At 39.1% G+C, this 22,270-nt stretch overlaps 1 protein-coding gene across 11 annotated transcripts in view; it reads right to left on the minus strand.

Moving 5' to 3' along the window:
• Positions 1 to 22,270, minus strand: part of BCAS3 (BCAS3 microtubule associated cell migration factor) — a 580,473-nt gene that overhangs the window by 472,133 nt on the left and 86,070 nt on the right. The window lies entirely within an intron of this gene.

Below are 22,270 nucleotides of genomic sequence, written 5' to 3' on the forward strand. Positions count from 1 at the left end.
ACAATATAAATATATAAGTATTTGCTTCAGAAGCTCCCTTCAGTGGCTAACAAACCCAACTAGCATCCAAGATGATGCGGGTTTGATCCCTGGCCTCGCTCAGTGGATTAAGGATCCTGCATTGCCATGAGCTGTGGTGTAAGTTGCAGACCCGGCTCGGATCCCGTGTTGCTGTGGCTGTGGTGTAGGCCGGCGGCTACAGCTCTGATTGGACCCCTAGCCTGGGAACCTCCATATGCTGCAGGTGTGGCCCTAAAAAGACCAAAACAAACAAACAAAACAAAGTATTTACTTCAGTTGAGGGGGAATATGAGGTGAAGCTGAGCTCCTAAATTATAGGAACCCTACAATGATACATCTTGGGACTAACCATTTTGATGTCTGACTCTCCACTGCCTGACTTTGCTTCTCTTAGTTGGGAATATGTCAATGTTCTGATTTTCTTCCCATTTTGCTCCACATCACATTTTATTGCGTTTTCTATCCAGTCTTCCTTCTCCACCTTCTAATCTGTCAGTTCTGTGATGAATGTGTGAGGCTTTTAGTTCTGTTTCTTCCCATAGGTCATTTCCCCCATATTAACTCACCCTGTCTTCCTTAATTTATTGCATTTTGGTTTTGTGCTTTCTCTATAAAAATAATTGTGAACTATCGACTTTCAATTATGAACTACTCGATGGCAACATTATTCCATGGTGGTTCTGGACATGACAATAATTTCTCAGGAGTTCCTATTGTGGCTCAGAGAGTTAAAGACCTGAGGTTGTCTCCCTCCCTGAGGATGTGGATTTGATCCCTGGCGTCATTCAGTGGATTAAGGATCCAATGCTGCTGCAAGCTGTGGGACAGATCACTGAGGAGGCTCATTGGTATTTGCTCTGGCTGTGGACTAGGCCACAGCTGGAGCTCCGATTCAAGCTCTGGCCCAGGAACATTCCATATATGCAGACATTTCTTTATTTCCCAATGTACATTTTGAATTGTACATTTCGTGTAAGTTCTCAAAGATAAAGTTGTTCATAATATTGTTAACTGTAATGACTGTAACATCTGCAATAATGTCTCTTCATTCTTTTTTTAATTTATTTTTTATTATAGTTGATCATTCATTCTTGTTAATCTGTGAATTGTTTTTCTTATTATTCTTAACCTATTGTTTTTCTTATTTTCTTTATATTCAAAGAATTATCATTTCATTGACATTTTCAAAGACTACCTTTTTTTAAATTAAAACATAGTTGATTTGCAATGTTATGCTAATTTCTGCTGTACAGCAAAGTGATCCAGTTACACACATACATATTCTTTTTTTATATATTCCTTTCCTATGGCTTATTCCAGGAGACTAGATATAATTCCCTGTACTACACAGTAGGACCTCATTGTCTATCCACTCTAAATTTTTTTTTTCTTTTTTTTTTGTCATTTAGGGCCACACCAGCAGCATATGGAGGTTCCCATGTAGAGGTCGAATCAGATCTGTAGCCGCCAGCCTACACCACAACCACAGCAACCATGGGATCCGAGCCGTGTCTGCGACCTACACCAGAGCTCATGGCTACTCAGATCTTTAACCCACCGAGCAAGGCCAGGGATCGAACCTGCGTCCTCATAGACAGAAAAAAGTAGTACTTTGCATCTACTACCCTTAACTCTGTTTCTGAGTCTGTTTCTGTTTTGTAATTAGATTCACTTGTGCCATTATTTTAATTATTTATTTATTTATTTTTGCTTTTGGGGGCTGCACCCACGGCATACGGAGGTTCCCAGACTAGGGGTTGAATGGGAGCTACAGCTGCCAGCCTACACCATAGTCACAGCAACGCCAGATCCCCGATCAAGGCTAGGGATCGAACTCGCATCGTCACAGATACTAGTTGGATTCATTTCTGTTGCACCACAACGGAATGCCTGTGCCATATTTTAGATTCCATATATAAGGGATATCATATGGTATTTAGTCTTTTCCTTTCTAACTTACTTCCCTTAGCAGAACAATCTCCAAGTCGATCCATGTTTCTGCAAATGGTATTATTTTGTTCTTTTTTATGGCTTTTCTCCATTGTATACACACCACATCTTCTTAGTCCATTCATCTGTCAATAAACATTTAGGTTGGTTCCAGGTCTTGGTGATTGTAAATATTGCTACAATGAACACTGGGGTGCATGGATCCCTCTGAATCCTTGTTTTGGCCAGGTATATGCCCAGGAGTGAGCCTGCTGGATCATACAGTTAATTCTCTCTTTACTTTGCTTAGGAACTTCCAGATTGTTTTCCACAGTGGTTGCACTTACATTCCCACAAACAGTGTGGAAGGTTACATTTTTCTCTACACCCTCTTCAGAATTTGTTATTTGCAGACTTTTTAATGATAGCTAATCTGACTGGTGTGAAGTGATACTTGATTGTAGTTTTGATTTGCATTTCTCTATTATTAAGACTTGCTTTATTACTCAGCATACGATCAGTCTTGGTCAATATTCTATGTACAGTATGTAGATATTGTAAACATCAGGTGAGTCAAACTGACATTGTAGTTGATGTCTTCTACATCTTAACTGATTTCCTATCTCCTTGTTCCATCAGTGACCAAAAAGGGGTTCTTTCAGCTGTGATATTGCTTCTTCTATTTTAAAATTTCATATATTTTTAACAGATTTGAGTAGTCATTTTTTAACAGTGAACAGATTCAAGAAAGAAAAAATGTTTGCCAGTCATCTCCCCTGAAAAAAATAAATGTTAAGTAATAAGATCCAGTACATATGAATAGGATATATAAGTAAGTATAAAATACATAAGTGTAGGAGTTCCCATTGTGGCACAGCGGAAACGAATCATGGAGGACTAGGAACCATGAGGTTTCGGGTTTGATGTCTGGCCTCACACAGTAGGTTAAGGATCTGGTGTTGCCAAGAGCTGTGGTATAGGTCGCAGATGAGGCTCGGGTCTGGCGTTGCTGTGGCTGTGGCTGTGGCAAAGGCCAGCAGCTACAGCTCCAATTAGACCCCTAGCCTGGGAGCCTCCATATGCTGCAGGTGCAGGCCTAAAAAGACAAAAGACAAAAAAATAATAATAAAATAAAATACATAAGTATGTGGAGTTCTCGTTGTGGTTCAGTGGGTTAAGAACCCAACTAGTATCCGTGAAGACACAGGTTCAATTCCTGGCCTCACTCAGTGGGTTAAGGATCTGGAATTGCCACGAGCTGTGGTGTAGGTCACAGATGTGGCTTGATCTCGCGTGGCTGTGGCTGTGGTGTAGGCTGGAAGCTGTAGCTTCAATTCAACCCCTCGCCTGGGAACTTCCATAGGCTGCAGGAGAAGTCCTAAAAAGAAACAAAGAAAAAAGAAAAAAATATATATATATAAGTAAGCAGAGGCAGAAGAGAAAAAATCTAAGGCAATACCAAATAAATTAGAAAAAAGTTCTAGTGAGGTAGGATGTATGGTGCCTCTCTGGAAATGAATGGGCTTAAAGTTAGAAATGCTTGGAGCAGCTAACTTGCCAGCTTCTATTACATCTATTTATTAAATACACACACCTACTAATATATGGAGTTTTACTACCCAAATCTAACAATGAGTTCAACTTTCCTGGCACCTGCAAGGAAAGGCAAATTTTTCACCAGATACCTCTCTACTTCTTTTAACTAAATTGATGAGGTACAAGTGAAACATTTTAATTTTCATTCTACATAACATGATCTAACATGAAGTAGCATATAACGACATTGAGGTTATAATAACTAAAATCCTAACATATAGTAAACATTTTATTTCATATTATAAAGGTAATATATGACAATTCATAATAATATATATATTTTTAATGACAGTATGTTAGACATTTTACCTATTCATTCTTAATTTTATTGGTCCCATGACTGTGGCTGCTTTGTAATTTTGATTACTGTGCATTTGATAAATACCAGCCATTGTTATAAAGTCATTATATGTATTATTTTATTTAACCCTTATGTGATCTATTTATTGAGGAAAGCTTTTCATTACGCATTTGTTTTACTATTCAAAAGGTTTTTTTTTTAATTTTCAGCAATGAAATGTCATGGGGAAATGTTTCTATCAATAGCAAAGGCCTCAAGTACTGAATATTTAACATTTTAAGCTGCTGATATTCATTTACTAATTGATTAGGAAAGTGACTTATTGACATAGAAGACAAAAAAATAAATAAACAAATTGAAAGCAGCAAACTGGCATCAAGTTTCCAAGACATCAAAAAGAAAACAAATCTGGAGTTCCCGTCGTGGCGCAGTGGTTAACGAATCCGACTAGGAACCATGAGGTTTAGGGTTCGATCCCTGGCCTCGCTCAGTGGGTTAAGGATCTGGTGTTGCTGTGAGCTGTGGTGTAGGTCGCAGACAGGGCTCAGATCCCGTGTTGCTGTGGCTCTGGTGTAGGCCAATGGCTACAGCTCCGACTGGACCCCTAGCCTGGGAACCTCTATATGCCGCGGGAGCAGCCCAAGAAATAGCAAAAAGACAAAAAAAAAAAAAAGAAAACAAATCTGCCTCTGGTATTCACATAGTAAATATTATAATTAGTCATAATTATAGTATAACATATAGTCATTGAAATTAATAATTCAACATACTAATAACTTAATTTGTGATTCTCAATGTAAAAGAAAATTAATTTTTCTTGATAATAGCAGAAATAGTAGTAAACTGTTCGCTATTTTATAATTTCTGAAGATATATGAATTTAATGAGTCTAAATACTACTGTAACCTCCTATTTTTTTCCTTCTTGTAAACACTTTCCTCCATATGAGAAATGAAGCAAAAGGTAAGTTAAATATTAAAATTTTACTCAATGATTAAGAAATACATCATAAATATAGTTCCCTTAAAAAATATGAAGTTAAGTTTGAGTCATGACATTATAAAAAAATCTTTGAATACTAACAGAATATACTAAGAAAAAATTTGTGTTACGGTAGAAGCAATAACACTCTAACAAAAGAAACCAAACTCATGCTTGAATTTATTTGCCTAGAAAATAAGCCAATTTGTAACTGTTTATCTGTTATGATAAACAAAGTATATATAGAATCATTTTGCCTATCAACAGATACATATAACCATAATTTAACCGAGAAACATGGGATACCAGAAATGAGAACACTAAAGTCTGATTCAATTCACAAAAAGATGTTAATTATGCGAACTTCTGCCAAACAAGCACAGATGCCAAATACACTCCACTGTGGAGAAGCATACATGGTTTTATTATTCCAGTGTTACTCTAAATTTTCATCAGCGTGCATAATGTTTGAATATGAAATCAATACAAGCCAACAGTATTAAACATGTCAAAGGACCAAGCAGATTATCCAAGCATTTGAGACACTGAAAAATGAAAGGAAGCTAACGTTAAAAGATGATATGAAATCTATTTCTCAAAAATCAAGGAATACCAAAAGATATTTTAGAAAGGACACCTGTAAAAACTTATTCTATTATTTCCCCTCTTGATACTTAAAATGACAACAGAAAATCTGAGCATTTGCTTATATATTTTTTTAGAGGAGAACTATATTATTCTAAATCAATTCTTCTAATTTGACAAGAAAATCATGTGTACACTACAGAGTATGTTTGTTTGAAACTTGGGAGGAAGATTTACAGTCCATAATGTAAATATAATAATAAAGCCAAATGATTGCCCTTTCTCTCTCCCTGGTATGAGGATTAGAATAAAACACATGAGAGTTTAGATATTTATAATAGTACCCAAAGTTATTCCACAGTGAAGTATAAACTACATTACAACAGCACCAAATGCCTAAGATGTAGATATGGTTAAAACATAAAGTCATTTTCTAGTATTTCCAGTATCATTACTATAACAGATGGCCTTTCTTAGTACTTAGCAGAAAATGTTTTTCTAATTGTACTGCTTTTTTAAAGGTAGATGGAATGGGGTGGGGGGGTGCGTATAGAGGGGAATCCAGCAACCAAAGTTGTGAAATGCACATATTATCCAATACTTGGGTTATCACAATTTTCAAACAATATGTTCCAAGTAAAAATGCATAATTGCCTTCTACTAATTAAATTACATGTAACAATTTTTAAACTTGGTAATGCACAAAAATAATCCTCATTCACAATTCACAAATTAAACTACTATATGAATGGTCACAGATGAAATTACACAGAATGCAAAATACTAAAGTTATATTGGAGCAGTCTGTAACCACAGCTTAACCACAGCAAGATGTGAATTTCTGATCCAACATATAAGAAATTTTAGATTTCATTATGAGCAATGAAAATCTCTTTATTGCCCAGGATCAAGAAAACTTACAACATACTACCTTCACAAATTAAAACTATCACACACACACACAAAAAAAACCCCATTAAAACTATCTATACAATACCTAAATAAAAGACCGCCAAAATAAATTTCTGTCCAAGTGAAACCATGGATATATGTGCATTACAAAACAACAGTGCAATTAGTGTTTTTCAAGAATTATATTTAAGATTAGTGAAGGGCTGGAACTGGAGATACAAGCTAGTGCAGACAATCATATGACACAAGGGCAGACTAAATGAAATTTAGATTGTCTTAAAATATATAAAATGCAAGGTCAAAGTATTTATTCTATATATAGCATAGAAACACAGATTTTAAAAGAAAAGGATGAAAAGCAGGTGGTGACAGATGAATGGAATGAAGGAATGTTTCAGAGAAATGTCTGGAAGGTTCTGGTCCCTGTCGGCTCGAGAGCTAAAAATGGAAACTGGAAATTCCCATTTCAACTTCCAGGATTAAACTGTTTAGCAGTTATCAGTTTTGGATGCTGAAAGTGGTCAGACTTCATTTTGAAAAGCATACTTTAAGATCCAAATGCTCCTAAGAAATGGGCAGAATGTTTCTTCTCACCTATCAAAAATAGCTTCTTTACATTTTGATCCTCGATTTTTTAAATAAAGGGGTGACTTTAAAAAAAAACAAAAAAAAACCTACCTCGGGCAAGCCTCAGTTCACTGGATCTATGTCACATTGATTTATAACAGTTATTTCTTAGGGGGGAAAAAGCACACACAGATGCAAACAATTACTCTATTTTTGTAGGCAACAAGTGAGGTGGGTGGTAACTGAGAAATTTTTTTAAAATCCTGTCACAATATTCTGCTTTTTCTTAAGAAACCCTCCTCACACAACAAACGTTTGCCACATCAGAGAATTTCCAGGGCCCGAAGCACCACTTTGATTCCAGACTGCTGCAGGCATTAGCAGGAGGTAATTAGGGTAAAAAGTTCAGCCACAGTTCCATGTCTAGAGTCCTGCCAGAAATAAATTTCCTCTCTATTCACTGGTTTCTACTGTACCCTCCCTAAGAATCATATTGAAAACACATTTATCTTTGTAGAGTTTGTTCCTCTTCTAATTAACGTCATGGCGTTTACAGTGTTTAATAATTTAAAACGTCCCCAATCGCAGCAGTTTTGTCTTGAAGAGCAGGGTGGTACATTATCATTTTTCCTATACTGCTGCTTCATCTGACAAGTGACTCACAGAAGTATGCGGTGCAGCTGTTTCCATCAAGCTCTCTGTTTTATTTCCTTGTTTGAAAAAGGTGCATGGACAAAACTGACAGACCAATGCATGCAGAATGTATTCGTTGAAATTTTTCAGGGAAATGGAGAAGACTAATAAGCAAACAAAATTAGAATAAAACAGCAATTGTTACTTTAACATATGCAGATGTGTTAGAGTTCATTATTTTCACAGAGAGAAATACAAACTGTTAACATTTAAATGATAAAACCCAAGTATACCACACATTTAAGCACGTAAAAGTTTAAGAAAAAAAAAAAAAACTCGAAAGGGATCCCAAAATACTATCTTTTATTCATTTCTCTCCACAAGCACATGCACCCACACCCACACCAGGAGGCTCTAATTAATACACACGATAGCTGTTTTAACCTTCTTTGGATATTTTGTTTGAAAAACAAGATGTTCGTAAAATTACCTGGATGCCAAGAAAAATCATTTGTTATAACAAAAGTTTCTAACAAAGAATAAAAATCAGTTAACATTAGGACATAACTCTCTCAAGATTAAAAACAAAAACAAAATAAATCTTGCTTCTAGGATATTACACCGGTTGCAACAACCACCTTGAAGCCAGAAAATTTATTTTTAAAATAATAATCTGTTTTGGAGTTCCCGTCATGGCGCAGCAGAAACAAATTGACTAGGAACCATGAGGCTGCGGTCCAATCCCTGGCCTCGCTCAGTGGGTTAAGGATCCGGTGTTGCTGTGAGCTGTGGTGTAGGTCGCAGATGCAGCTAGGATCTGGCATTGCTGTGGCTCCGGGGTGGGCCGGCAGCTGTAGCTCCAACTGGACCCCTAGCCTGGGAACCTCCAATTTGCCTCGGTGGCAGCCCTAAAAAGCAAAAAAAATTAAAAATAAATAAATAATCTGTTTATAAACATAATACTTCAAATTTTTAATTTTTAAAAGTTTTTCAGCAGAGTGGAAGTCCAAAGAAATTTTTGTGTATTGCTCCTCTATATCCTAAGGTCTGACTAAAAGCTTTACAAACTGAAATAAAGAAGAAAATTGTCACCCTCTGTAACATCCTGCACAGAATTAAAAGACCCAGGATCCTATCGCATTAAAACCACCACCAAATTTCCTCTACTATTCCACTTAGCATGACCTTTCCCAGCAAGTAATTACTTAGAACTTCCCTATTTGTCCTTTTTCCCCCCTTCATGATCTTGATGGCTTCAAGAATTTCTGCCAACTTTGAGAGAATACTTTCTCTTTTGCCACATCCCAGCATGTGGAAGTTCCCTGCCCAGGATCAAATCTGTGCCACAGTAGCAACCATAAGCTGCTGCACATAAGGTCCCTAACCCACTGTGCCACAAGGGAACTCCTTTGAGGGAATACTCAAAGTATCAAGTATTGTACCATTAGGTTGGAGATACACAAATATAGATATTATACATATAATATGTATAATATCTATATAATAATATATATAAATAATATAAAGGATTTTATCAGCCTGTCCAGTGGCTGTGTGTGTGTGTGTGTGTTGAAAGGAACAGAGACAAACTATAAAAAGAGAAAAAGAAAAAGTACATGAATTTATTCACCTACAAGGCAGTCTTGACAGAGCTTGGGTAGAGAAGCACAGATCTTAGACAATTAGAACAGAGTACAGGAGTTCCCGTCGTGGCGCAGTGGTTAACGAATCCGACTAGGAACCATGAGGTTGCGGGCTCGATCCTTGCCCTTGCTCAGTGGGTTAAGGATCTGGCGTTGCCATGAGCTGTGGTGTGGGTTGCAGACACGGCTCGGATCCCGCATTGCTGTGGCTCTGGCGTAGGCCGGTGGCTACAGCTCCGATTGGACCCCTAGCCTGGGAACCTCCATATGCCGCGGGAGCGGCCCAAAGAAATAGCAAAAAAGACCAAAAAAAAAAAAATAGAACAGAGTACAAGTAAGATGAAAGTATGTCAGTCACATTAACTGAGAATACCAAAATAATATAAATGGTTTCCTTTATAGTGACAACATATTATGTTCTGTGTAGGGAATATCTGCCTACTTTAAAGTCATAAGGATATTTTCTTCATCTTCAAAATATTTTGTTCTTTTATTCCTCACCTTTAGGATTATAAAACATCATAAGTTGACTTTTGCATGGTATGAGATAGTTAAAAGATTTCTTCATTGTCCATATGAATACCCAAATGACCCAGACCCATACATGAATTGCCTCTGTACTGCAGGGCCATCTTTATCATAAAAATATGAGAATCTGTTTGTGGACTCCCTCTGTATGCCACTAATCTAATAGTCTCTCCTTAGGCTGATGCAACTTATTTACTATTGCTTCATAAATCAATATCAGGGAGGGTAACCCTACCAATTTTCTTCAAAACTGTCTTGGCTATCGGATCAGACCACTAGCCTGGGAACCTCAACATGCCACAGGTGTGGCCCAAAACGCAAAAAATAAAAATGAAAAATAAAATAAAATGCGCTGTCATAATAAAATGACTCCCACAAATGAATAAGAAAAAGACAACTGAAGTTCCCATAGGCTCAGTGGGTTAAGAACCCAATATAGTTTCCATGAGGATGTGGGTTCAATCCCTGGCCTTACTCAGTGGGTTAAGGATCCAGCACAGTTGCAATGCGCAGCGTAGGTCACACATGTGGCTAGGATCCGGCATTGCTTTGGCTGTGGCATAGACCTCAGCTATAGCTCCAAGTCATCCCCTGGCCTGGGAGTTTCCATATGCCACAGAAGCAGCCTTAAAAAGAAGGAGAAAAAAGAAAAAGACATTTAACACGAACGAAAAATCATGCACTGCAGAGGATGCTGAAGTATTGTTCAAATTCATTAGTTACCAGTAAAATGAAAATAAAACCATAAAATACCAATGCATATTCACCAGAATGTATTAAATGAAGACCACCAAGGCCATGTTTTCATACCAAGTACTGCAACTGCAAACATTATGAACTACTGAGAGGAAGGTAAACGGGTACAACCACTTTATAAAACTGCTTAGTAGTTTTTGGTTTTTGGTTTTTTTTTTTCAGAGCCGCATTTGCAGTATATGGAGGTTCCCAGGCTAGGGGTCCAATTGGAGCTACTGCTGCTGGCCTACACCACAGCCACAGCAGCACCAGATTCGAGCCATGTCTGAGAACTACATCACAGCTCTTGGCAACACCAGATCCTTAAAGCACTGAGCAAGACCAGGGATCGAACCCACAACCTCGTGGTTTCTAATCGGATTCGTTTCTGCTGCACCACGATGGGAACTCCTGCTTGGTAATATCTAGCTAAGCATAACTTACGCAATTCCACTCCTAGGTATATACACCAAATAGCAATTCCGTTCCTAGGTATATGCACCAAACAGAAATGGACCCCAAAAATATACACATACACACAAATATTCACATGAGCACTTTTCACTATAGCCCAAAACAGCAAATTATCCAAATGTCTGTCAACAACACATAATACTGCCCTGTCCAACATTCTCTATCTCCCCTAGTATTTTGTAAATGTCACTTGTTATGATACTATATATTTTATTTATTTATTTCTCTCTCCATGCTAGAATGTCACCTCCATCTATGCGTACATAGATCTTTGTCTTCTTAAATCTGAGTGTCTCAACCTTGGCCCTAGTGACATTATAGGCTGATTATTTGTTTGGGGAACCAATCTGTACATTATAGGATATTCAGCGGCAAGTTCCTGCCCCAAATTGTGACAACCAAAAATGTCCCCAGGCACTGCCAAGTGTCTCCTAGGAGTCAAAAATCACTTCTCCCATTTCATTCTCAATTAAAAACCATTACCTTGGATTAATACTAAATTCCCAGCTAGTATAACAGTTGCTGAAATATAGTATGTACTCACAAATATTTCTTTCTTAAAACAAAAGGAGAAAAAATATTAAAATCGAGCTTTTTTTTAATAGCAGCATAGCTAATCCATAGCAAACATTTTAAAATCATAAACACAGGTATGATTTAGTCAGTAGAAAGCAAGGATTCGTTATATCTCACTGAGGTGTTCAGTAATTAATTTACAGTCAATTATATATCAACAGCCTTTGACTAAAATATATCTAAGCAAATTAGTTGAAGCAAATTACCTTTCTCAATTCCCAATACTTTGATTCAAGAAAATCACCAAGTGACTCAAATAGTGAGATTTTGCTTTTTTTTTTTTTTTGGTTTTTAGGGCTGCACTCGCTGCATATGGACATTCCCAGGCTAGGAGTCGAATCAGAGCTATAGTTACGAGCCTACGACGCAGCCACAGCAATGCAGGATCCAAGCCACAGCTGCAACCTACATCACACCTCATAGCAACACCGGATCCCTAACCCACTGAGCGAGGCCGGGGATCGAACCCGCATCCTCATGGTTCCTAGTTGGTTCTATTTCCACTGCACCACAAAAAGAACTCTGCAAGATATTTATTTGGGCTAAATACCATATCACTACATCAACAAAATATTTTCCCCACAAAACTGTGAAATAGGAGTTCCCGTCATGGCGCAGTGGTTAACGAATCCGACTAGGAACCATGAGGTTGCAGGATCGGTCCTTGACCTTGCTCAGTGGGTTAAGGATCCGGCGTTGCCGTGAGCTGTGTTATAGGCTGCAGACGCAGCTCAGATCTGGCATTGCTGTGGCTCTGGCGTAGGCCGGCAGTTATAGCTCTGATTTGACTTCTAGCCTGGGAATCTCCATATGCTGCGGGAGCGGTCTTAGACGAAAAAAAAAAATGTGAAATAATACTTGATTTGGAAACTGTCACAGTTTTTCAGAAGGAATTGCCTAACTTTCACCATCAACTCTGTCTTTGGTATGTTCACAACACAACAGTGATCTCAAGGCTTCTTCACAGCGCACATGCTCTGCTCCAGCAGAGGTAGAGTTAGCATGACTGCACGGATTCCACAAAGTCCGAATCTATGCAGATGTTCTTTCCCGTTTGGTTTTCCTTTAATTTGCAAATCTTGTAATCTAAGCCTGGAGTTGACTAAACCAACATTTTAAACCAGTGGGGCACCATCAGCCAAAAATGCAATCTGTTTTCTATTTGTATGTCAAGACTGCATCCTTTTGGTGGCTGAAAAAAAAAGTTGTTTTGAAATGATTACACAGAAAACTGCAACCCCTTTAGCTGCTTGATGAACCTGGTTCTAAGGGGTGACACATTTCTTTTAAAGGCTTTTTAGTGCAAGGCATAGAGTAGAAAAAAACAATTTTGAAATAAAGACTTTACCTTTTTAACTCTATTACAGTAAAGTCACTTTAAACTACATGACAGCAACATCTCATCCCCACTCCTCACCCAAAAAAGATCTCCGTTACACACATGAGACTTATTACACGGAAGTTTGCTTCTTCTACTGTGTGCTGAGCACGGGTGCATCATACGGGGGGGCATGAGAAAACTACTGTGGGTGGGACACGCTCATTAGCTTGATTGGAGAGATGGTTTCACAAGTGTGCAAATATGTCAAAACAGATCATACTGTACACTTAAAATGTGTGCAGTTTGTTGTATTTCAATTACACCTCAATAAAAATATAAATACATAAATATGACATGAGCTTTCTTGGGGACTATAAACAAATTATCATTTTCCAATGAAAGTAAAGGGCTCCTATGCATCAGAGAAACCACCAGATACAGTACTGGGCTAGGACACGAAGTCTGACAAACCTGTAACACAAATATTGGATAAACTGGGCAAGGCCACATTTTCCCGAAAGTCATATGGGCATAGTTATGTATGAAAAGAAATTTCTAGTAAAGAGTATTCCCATTGTGGCTCAGCGGAAACAAACCTGACCAGCATCCATGAGAATGTGGGTTCGATCCCTGGGCTCACTCAGTGGGTTAAGGATCCAGCGTTGCTGTGAGCCGTGGTGTAGGTTGCAGACCTGTGGCTCGGATCCCACATTGCTGTGCCTTCGTCATAGGCCAGGAACTGCAGCTCCGATTCAAACCCTAGCCTGGGAACTTCCACATGCTACAAGTGCAGCCCTAAAAAGCAAAAAAAAAAAAAAAAAAAGAAAGAAAGTACAATGATGATGAAAGTAGCATTATAAGCTACGGCAAAGGCACAAAAAAATTATCTCTGGGGAAAAAAGGGCACACAAAAAAAAGAGTGTTCCCTGACTACCCTTCATATCTTTCTAACCAAATAATATGAGACGCACCTAATATGAGCCTGACATTGTACTAAATAGCTCAAAATATTGCCTTATTTAATCTTCACAGTAGTGGTATTGGAGCACCACATTACAGATAAGGAAACTGAGCCTGAGAATTGTTGAATCATTTCACTCTAGTAATTCATATATAGATGCACATGACCCCAGAGTCTTTGTTCTTTCCATTATTCGATACTTCTATTCAGGGATTCAAGAGTATCAGTGAATTATTACCAGGTTCCGGCCTTAGGCTAAATGCATGCAGAAAGAAAGTTAGAGAACCCACAATGAAAAGAGATCCATTAAACATAAATATCACTACAGGTAGAGTGCCTACTAGATTAATACTCTAAAAGCTACCACTGAAGGCCCATCATCATCCAGAATATCACGTCAAAATTCATTTTTAATAGAAGGCTCCTTTTTCAACTGTACATTATAGACTGCTATTCTCTGGCAATTCTTTCTTTTTCTTCTTCTTCTTTTTTTTTTTTTTTTTTTGTCTTTTTAGGGCTGCACCTGCAGCATATGGAGGTTCCCAGACTAGGGGTCCAGTCGGAGCTGTAGCCGCCGGTACACGTCACAGCCACAGCCAACACGGGATCGGAGCCGCTTCTGCAAACTACACCGCAGCTCACAGCAACACTGGATCCTTAACCCACTGAGCGAGGCCAGGGATCAAACCTGCCACTCATGGTTCCTAGTCTGATTCGTTTCCACTGCACCATGATGGGAACCCACAATTCTTTCTTACGTCAGACTTGTAAAATTGTAAAACACCTGTAAAATTTCCTGGCTAATAGTTCAGGATTAATGAATCTATATAGATCTGTACAGGTAACAAGAAACTGTTCTGGTTTTCTGCACAGAGGTAGTCAGAAAGAGTTCAAATGCAAACCTGGAGCCTGAAGCAAGGTTAGAACAACACAGTCCACAGGAAGACAAAGTGAGCTACGCACGTAATTGTAAATGTTCTAATGGCCACATAAAAAGAAATAAACAGGGAGTTCCCGCCATGGTGCAGCAGAAATGAATCCGACTTGTATCCATGAGGATGCGGGTTCGAGCCCTGGCCCTGCACAGTGAGTTAAGGATCCCGTGTTGCCATGAGCTGTGGTGTAGGTCACAGACGCAGTTTGGATCTGGCATTGCAGTGGCTGTGGCATAGGCCAGCAGCTGTAGCTCTGATCTGACCCCTAGCCTAGCAACTTCCATATGCCATGGGTGGGGCTCTAAAAAGCAAAATAATAATAATAATAAAAAGAGAAATTAAAAAGTGAAATTAATTTTAATACATTCAGTGTAATATATCCACAGCGTTAGCACTTCCATTGGCACCAACCATGTTTCAAGTGCTCAACAGCCAAATCTGTTTGAGCAGTACATGAAGAGAATTTCTAACCAGCTAATAGTCAAATGCAGAGATCTTAAAGGAAAGTGATAACACAAAAAACACATCCAAAAGAAATCATCATTCTCCCAACTCATTTCAATGATGGGACTTCAATACTTACTTTCTGAATAAAGGTTCAAAAATTGATGTGGATTCCTTCCCCAAGAACCTCTATTAAAATTGGGCAGAACCACATGGCAAGAATTAGAGGCAGCTCTTGGAAAACACACCTCTTTGCAATGTGGTCACAAGAAACACATGTTGTAGTTAAATGGCAGGAGAGATGGTCCCAGTTTAATAAAATCTGAGGCTAATTTTTGGTCTCAACAAATTTTGAATCAGACAGTAAAGGAAACAATTCTTCCACAAGTGCTTTCTTCTTTTTTGCTGACCAGCATTCTCGGACACAAAGTTTTTCAAAGCTGAACGAAAAATTCTTAGATCTAGTGGCAGCACATGGTGGCCTATTTTAAGCTTTAAGATCTTTCCATTTATGACGTTTATTAATGGAATATGTTTAAAATGGGATAACATACTTAGTAAAGTGGAACCAAAATTCACTGTAAAATAAGAACATGCCATAATAATAACAGGCAAAAACAACGTTCCCATCATGGCACAGTGGAAACAAATCCGACTAGGAACCGTGGGTTAAGGTTAAGGCCTCACTCCGTGGTTTAAGGATCCGTCGTTGCCTTGAGCTGTGGTGTAGGGCGCAGACACGGCTCAGATCTGGCATTGCTGTGGCTCTGGTGTAGGCCGGTGGCTGCAGCTCTGATTAGATCCCTAGCCTGGGAACCTCCATATGCGGCTTGGATCCTGCATTGCTGTGGCTCTGGCTGTGGTGTGGGCCAGCGGCTACATCTCCAACTGGACCCCTAGACTGGGAACCTCCATATGACATGGCTATGGCCCTTAAAAAAAAGAAAGCAAGAAGGAATATATAGTTTGGCAGTTCCTATGTGGCGCAGCAGGTTAAGAATCTGGAGTTGTCACTGCAGTGGCTTGGGTCACTGCTGTGGCACAGGTTCATTCCCTGGCCTGGGAACTTTCACACACCATAGGTACAGCCCAAAATAAATAAATAAATAAATTTACAAAAAAATTTTTTGCCAGGCCAGGGATTGATTGAACCCATACCCCCACAGAGACAATGACGGATCCTTAACCCACTGCACCACAGTGGGACCTCCTAAAAAAAAAATTTTTTTTAATATATAGTTTATTGCATGTCACTTATACCTCATAAGTCTGTTTAAAGGCATACACACACAAACACATCAGAGTCTTTTCTGTTAAAATTTATGACTCTGAATGAGGAGAGATGTCAGTACATCAAGGAAGTGACATTAATAAACCTGACAGCATCTTAGTCCCTTGAAAGTATATGCTGAATACAGAGTTCACTAGTTGAGTTGCACACCAAAAACCAGGAGGATCCAGGTTCTTCATCGCTCAGTCTGACCATGTGCTCAGACAGTTGTAAACCTTTACCTTCTTTTTAAGGTAAAAGGTATATTTTACCAGTAAGTTTCTTCTTTCTTTCCTCCCTCCCTCCCTCTCTTCCTTCCTTTCTGTTTTTTTTATTGTGAGCAATCTTTTTCTTTTTTTTGGCCACTGCATATGGAGTTCCTGGACCAAGACCCAAGCCACAGTTGTGACCTACACTGCAACTGTGACAACACCAGATCCTTTAACCCACTGTGCTGGGCCACAGATTGAACCTGGGTCCTAGCACTGAAGAGACACTGCCAATACTGTTGCCCCATGGCAGGAACTCCTAATTTTCTTTTTTCTTTTTTCTTTTTTTTTTTTTTTTTAGCTTTTCAGGGCCACACCCACAGTATAGGGAGGTTCCCAGGCTATGGGACAGATTGGAGCTACGGCTGCCGGCCTACACCACAGTCACAGCAACTTGGGATACAAGCTGTGTCTTCGACCTACACCACAGCTCCCAGCAATGCTAGATCCTTAACCCACTGAGCGAGGCCAGGGATCGAACCCGCAACCTCATGGTTCCTAGTCGGGTTCATTCCCACTGCGCCATGATGGGAACTCCCTAATTTTTTTTATTAGTATTAACATTTCTTAAATTTTATTCAGGATCATTGCTCTGATTACAATGTTGCAGAAATTTCCTCCATACCTTCAGTTTTCCCCCTTAACGTCAGTTTTAGTGTGATATTTTGCAGAAACATAGTATGCTGGCCCTTTAAAGACACTCTGGCCTCGCTCAGTGGGTTAAGGATCTGGTGTTGCCATGAGCTGTGGCAGTAGGCCAGCAGCTACAGCTCCAATTCGACCCCTAGCCTGGGAACCTCCCTATGCCGTGGGTGCGGCTCTAAAAATAAAATAAATATATATTTTGTTTTTATTTTACTATAATATATACTTTATTTTACTCTCTATATATAGAGAGAGAGAAAAATAAGTACATACATTGAGTCAATAAAATTAAATAAATAAATGCATTTAAAAAAACTTTTCCCTGTTACAGTAAATGTCATCTTATTTCCTTCAGATCTTATTACATCCATAATCAGATAAACAGGGCATGCTCTTTCAGACCCTGAGGACTCCGGTGCTTCTAAGATAATACTCAAGTCCAGAGGTCGATGAACCATCCATGATATTGGACACCCCACTGTCCTGACCCATCTCATTAAAAACCTCTGTGCCTGTGTGGCGGCTCTGAGTACAGTCTATCCAACGTGGAAAAGCCCAGTCTTTGAAAGCAATAAAGAGAGTTACAAGGTCATATAGAGAGATAGAAGAAGAAAATGCAAAACGCCCATGGAGAGGTAAAACACCGGAGAGACGAGCAAGTGTAAGACTCCGTGGCTGAAGGAAGGCCAAGGAATTGCTTGCAAAGCCCCCATGTTAGAGCACCAAGGACTTGGAAGAATGGCAGCAATCACTTTTTCATATATGCGCAAGTAATGCCAGTTGGAAATGGGATTCCATCAGATCACAACACAGCAGGATGAAAACCAGTTAAAACTGAAAATACGCAGCATCATATATAAGGGCTCTGTGACACTTCACGACACAAAGAAACATCACACACCTATTATCCCAGGCAACCTCCCTTCTGGTTCTATTTAACATAATCCATGGCGCAGTGCTGCTACGGCTGTGGCGCAGCTCCGATGAGACCCCTGGCCTGGGAACCTTCAGGTGCCACGGGCGCAGCCCTGAAAAGACAAAAGACAAAAATAAAATAAAATAAAAATAATCCTTATTTATTTTATACACAATTGAAATGCAGTCTCTTCAATAACACTTCAAGACAGCGAAACTGTGCTTAACTTCCACTGACCACCGCTTTAGATCAGTGGCTGCCAAATACCCGTCCCACAGAATTCTGTCCCTCCAATATAACCTTTTTTTTTTTTTTTGGCAATTTGTAACAAAATTGCATAACTATTAATATTTTGAACTCATAGTAATATATTTAATGAGCAGTCCTTAATTTTGAAATTAAGTCTTTAATCCTACTAAGCTATTAAAATTATTTCGCTTTTTTCAAGGTAAATTTAAGATAACATAGTCAGTTATGACACATATACCTTTAGCTGCAAAAATTTTAATTTTTCTTATTACTAAAATTGAATCTTAGAGATACACCCATAGAGCACTTCCTTAATAAGAGAGAAGGGATTCCCAACTAGTTGAAATAAAGAAATTTTCTCATTCTTTGAACTGAAGTATAGTTTCAGGTACACAACATAACAGTTTGATATGTTATCAATTATACACCATACAAAGTTATTATAAAATACTGACTATATTCTTGGGTTGTATATTACATCCCTGTATCTCACTTATTTTACAATCGGTTGTTTACCTCTTAGGTACCCCTTAGGTACCACCTCTTAATCCCCTTCACCTATTTCACCTCTCCCCCCACCATGGTAAATACTAGATTGTCCTCTGTGTCTGTCAGTCTGTTTCTGGGGGAAGTTTTCACACTCTTCTAAGAATTTCCCACCAAGTGGGTATATGATGGGAGTCTCTGTATTAAGACTTCTTTTATCTGAATCATGCACCTGACATGATCTTTAAGGCTCATTCCACTTCCAACATTCTATGATTCTATGTTAAGATCACATCGCTGCTCCAATAATGTGTATGACCTGATAACATGATACTGGATTAGACATTCTTCAAGATCTGAGGTCAACTGTTGAATAAGGTTACTCAATTATTTATTAATACCCAACAAAATCCTAATCACAAACAACTGCCATTCCTGGAACCATTTAGCATATAATTCACAGTGAGATTTCCTAAGAGTTTATACTCCTTAGTATACCATCCATATTTCCCCTCTCTCCTCAAATTATTACACAAGGCACTGACTTCATCCCTGGATCAGTAGCACAAAAAACATCATCTCCCACCAAGACCTTAAATGGCTTATCTGGAATGATTATGAACAGTGTGTTTCCTTCTTTCCCCCACTCCCTCTCCTATTTCTCTCTATACAGATGCATACACACAAAGAAAGAAAGAAAACATCACTGGAATAAAAAAATAAATGACATTTTAATGACCGTCAGGAATGCAGTAAGAGCCAGTATTAAAAATTGTGGGCTAAGGTAATGTGTGTCTATCCAAAGGATAAAATATGAAAAAGGCCTAGGATTATTTCCAGAGCAATCCCCCCTCCTTTTTTGAAAAGGCATTATAAATTTATAAACATGAAAATTTATACATCAATAGGAAATTTGCTGAATTTCCCCAAGAAGAACTTACTATAAGCAGCATTCCCTACCCTGGAAGAATCAAACAAGCTGAAAGGGGAAAGGCGGAGTGTGATGGGAGGGTCTCACTGTTATTGCTTAATATTTACCAGCTTCTCAAACATAAACACTTTGGTCTAAGCCTTTGAGAGAGCTCTAGAGCCATGAAATGGTTGTTTTTTTGGTTGGTTGGTTTTTTGGCTGCACCCAGGTCAGGGATCAAATCCGCGTCACAGCAGGGACAATAAGAATCCTTAACCACTAGGCCGCCAGGAAACTCCTGAAATGGCTGTCATTACCTGTCCTGCAGATGATCTTCATTCCAGGTCACAAACCTCCATCTTTCCTGAGTATAGTTACACCAGTTCCTGTTCCACTGCTAAAGTTTTATAACCCACTTTGGAAGTTCATACTCTTGTACACGTACTTCCAAATTTTCTTATTCCTTTAGATCCAGCATATGCTGTGCCTTCTTCATGAGACCTTCTCCTATTCACCCATGCACACTACCTTCTTTGAATTCCTATCGTTATCGCATAATCATTTTATGTGTGCCGTGCGCTTGTTTTCCACAAAATCCTGAAGTCTCTGGGGCAAAGAACTGGGTTTTCACGCTTTCGTATCTTTATTGCATACCTGGCACAGTGGTGAATACACAATAAATTTCTGCATACTCCAACCCAAAAATTTATACTGGAAGAAAACGGCCTTGTAACCCATAGAGTCAAACCTTCTCCCTAGAAAGCAACAAGGAAGACTCCAAAAGCTAAACACATGTAGCATTAGCAAATTCTTCCCTTCTCCACTGCATCTGTGACCTAGAGTGCACACTATCAGCTGAAAGCACATGGCAGGGACTACTGGTTGCCAAGCTTAAAATTCACTTTGAACCTCCACCTTACTAAAAAAAACATAATCAGGAGGTGCCGCTGTGGCACAATAAGATATGCTATATAGTAATGGCACCTCTGCAGTGCTGGGACACGGGTTGGATCCTCTGCCCAGCACAGTGAGTTAAAGGATCCCTCTGTGGCAAAGGTTGCAACTACGGCTCAGATCTGATCCCTGGCCTGGGAACTCCATATACCGCAGGGTGGGCAAAAAAAGAAAAAGAAAAAAAAATGTAAGCATATTCCTGCTTTCCTTGCAGCAGAGAGTTCAAGTTGAAGAGATTCACTAACTGAAAAGACAGTAGCCTTCTTGAGATGATTAAGGAAAGGGGTCATATTTTAAAAGATGGCAAAGCTAAAAAGAACCTAGGTCTTTAATGACACACTGCAGTAATATTTCACCAGCCCCAGAATGCCTACAGACAAACTTCCTTTTTTTGTTGTTGCTTTTTTTGGGGGGGGGTTGTTTGTTTGTCTTTTTAGGGCTGCACCAGCAACATATGGAAGTTCCCAGGCTAGGGGTCTAATCGGCACTACAGATGCCAGCCTACACCACAGCCACAGCAACATGAGATCCGAGCCCATGTCTGCAGCCTATACCACAGCTCACGGCAATGCCAGATCCTTAACCCATTGAGTGGGGCCAGGGATCGAACCTGTGTCCTCCTGGATACTAGTCAGGTTCATGTGCGCTGAGCAACAGGAAATCCTCCACAAACTATCAATTACATGGTCTGCATAGGCCACTATAACTTTACCAGCAGCTTTTAACATAATTCCTAATTGGAATTATATAGTGAAAAGGTCACTACAAACATGGTAACTAAATCACTGTAAGCCACTGAGAAGATTATTCTCATTTAATATATGGAGAAAGGAGGGCAAAAAAAATCTGCCTTCATGAGTAATAACAACCATCATAGTCCATAGTCCTCCGACTGTCATAAATGCATGGAAGAAAGAGTATGCCTGCTTGGGAGTTCCCTTGTGGTACCGCAGGTTAAGGATTTGGTGTTGTCACTGCAGCAGCTCCCCTTCTCCCTAGCCCAGGAACTTCCACATGCCATAGGCATGGCCCCCTACCCACTGCAAAAAAAAAAAAAAAAAAAAGCATGTCTGCTTAGCTCCATTCTGTGAATTCAGGCCTCAGTTTTCCTAAACTATATTGCTATATCACAATATTGCTATTAAAAAAATTTTAAAAATTCAAGTGATGCCTTTAGAACAGGGTCAGGCATGTGCTAAAACAATAAAAAATGTTAATGATAGTTGATGATGAGGATGACCTAACAGCAACTTCTAATCCTCTGTAGAAGACCATTAGTAACAGCGCCAATATTAAAAAACACATAAGCTAAAACATATTTTTCTTTCCTTTTTTTTTTCTTTTTGGCCGTGCCTACAGCATAAGGAAGTTCCTGGGCCAGGGACAGAACCTGAGCCACAGAAGTGATCCAAGCTGCGGCAATGACAAC

The sequence above is a fragment of the Phacochoerus africanus genome, chromosome 14 (genome assembly GCF_016906955.1).
Source record: "Phacochoerus africanus isolate WHEZ1 chromosome 14, ROS_Pafr_v1, whole genome shotgun sequence".
NCBI classification, from domain to species: domain Eukaryota; kingdom Metazoa; phylum Chordata; class Mammalia; order Artiodactyla; family Suidae; genus Phacochoerus; species Phacochoerus africanus.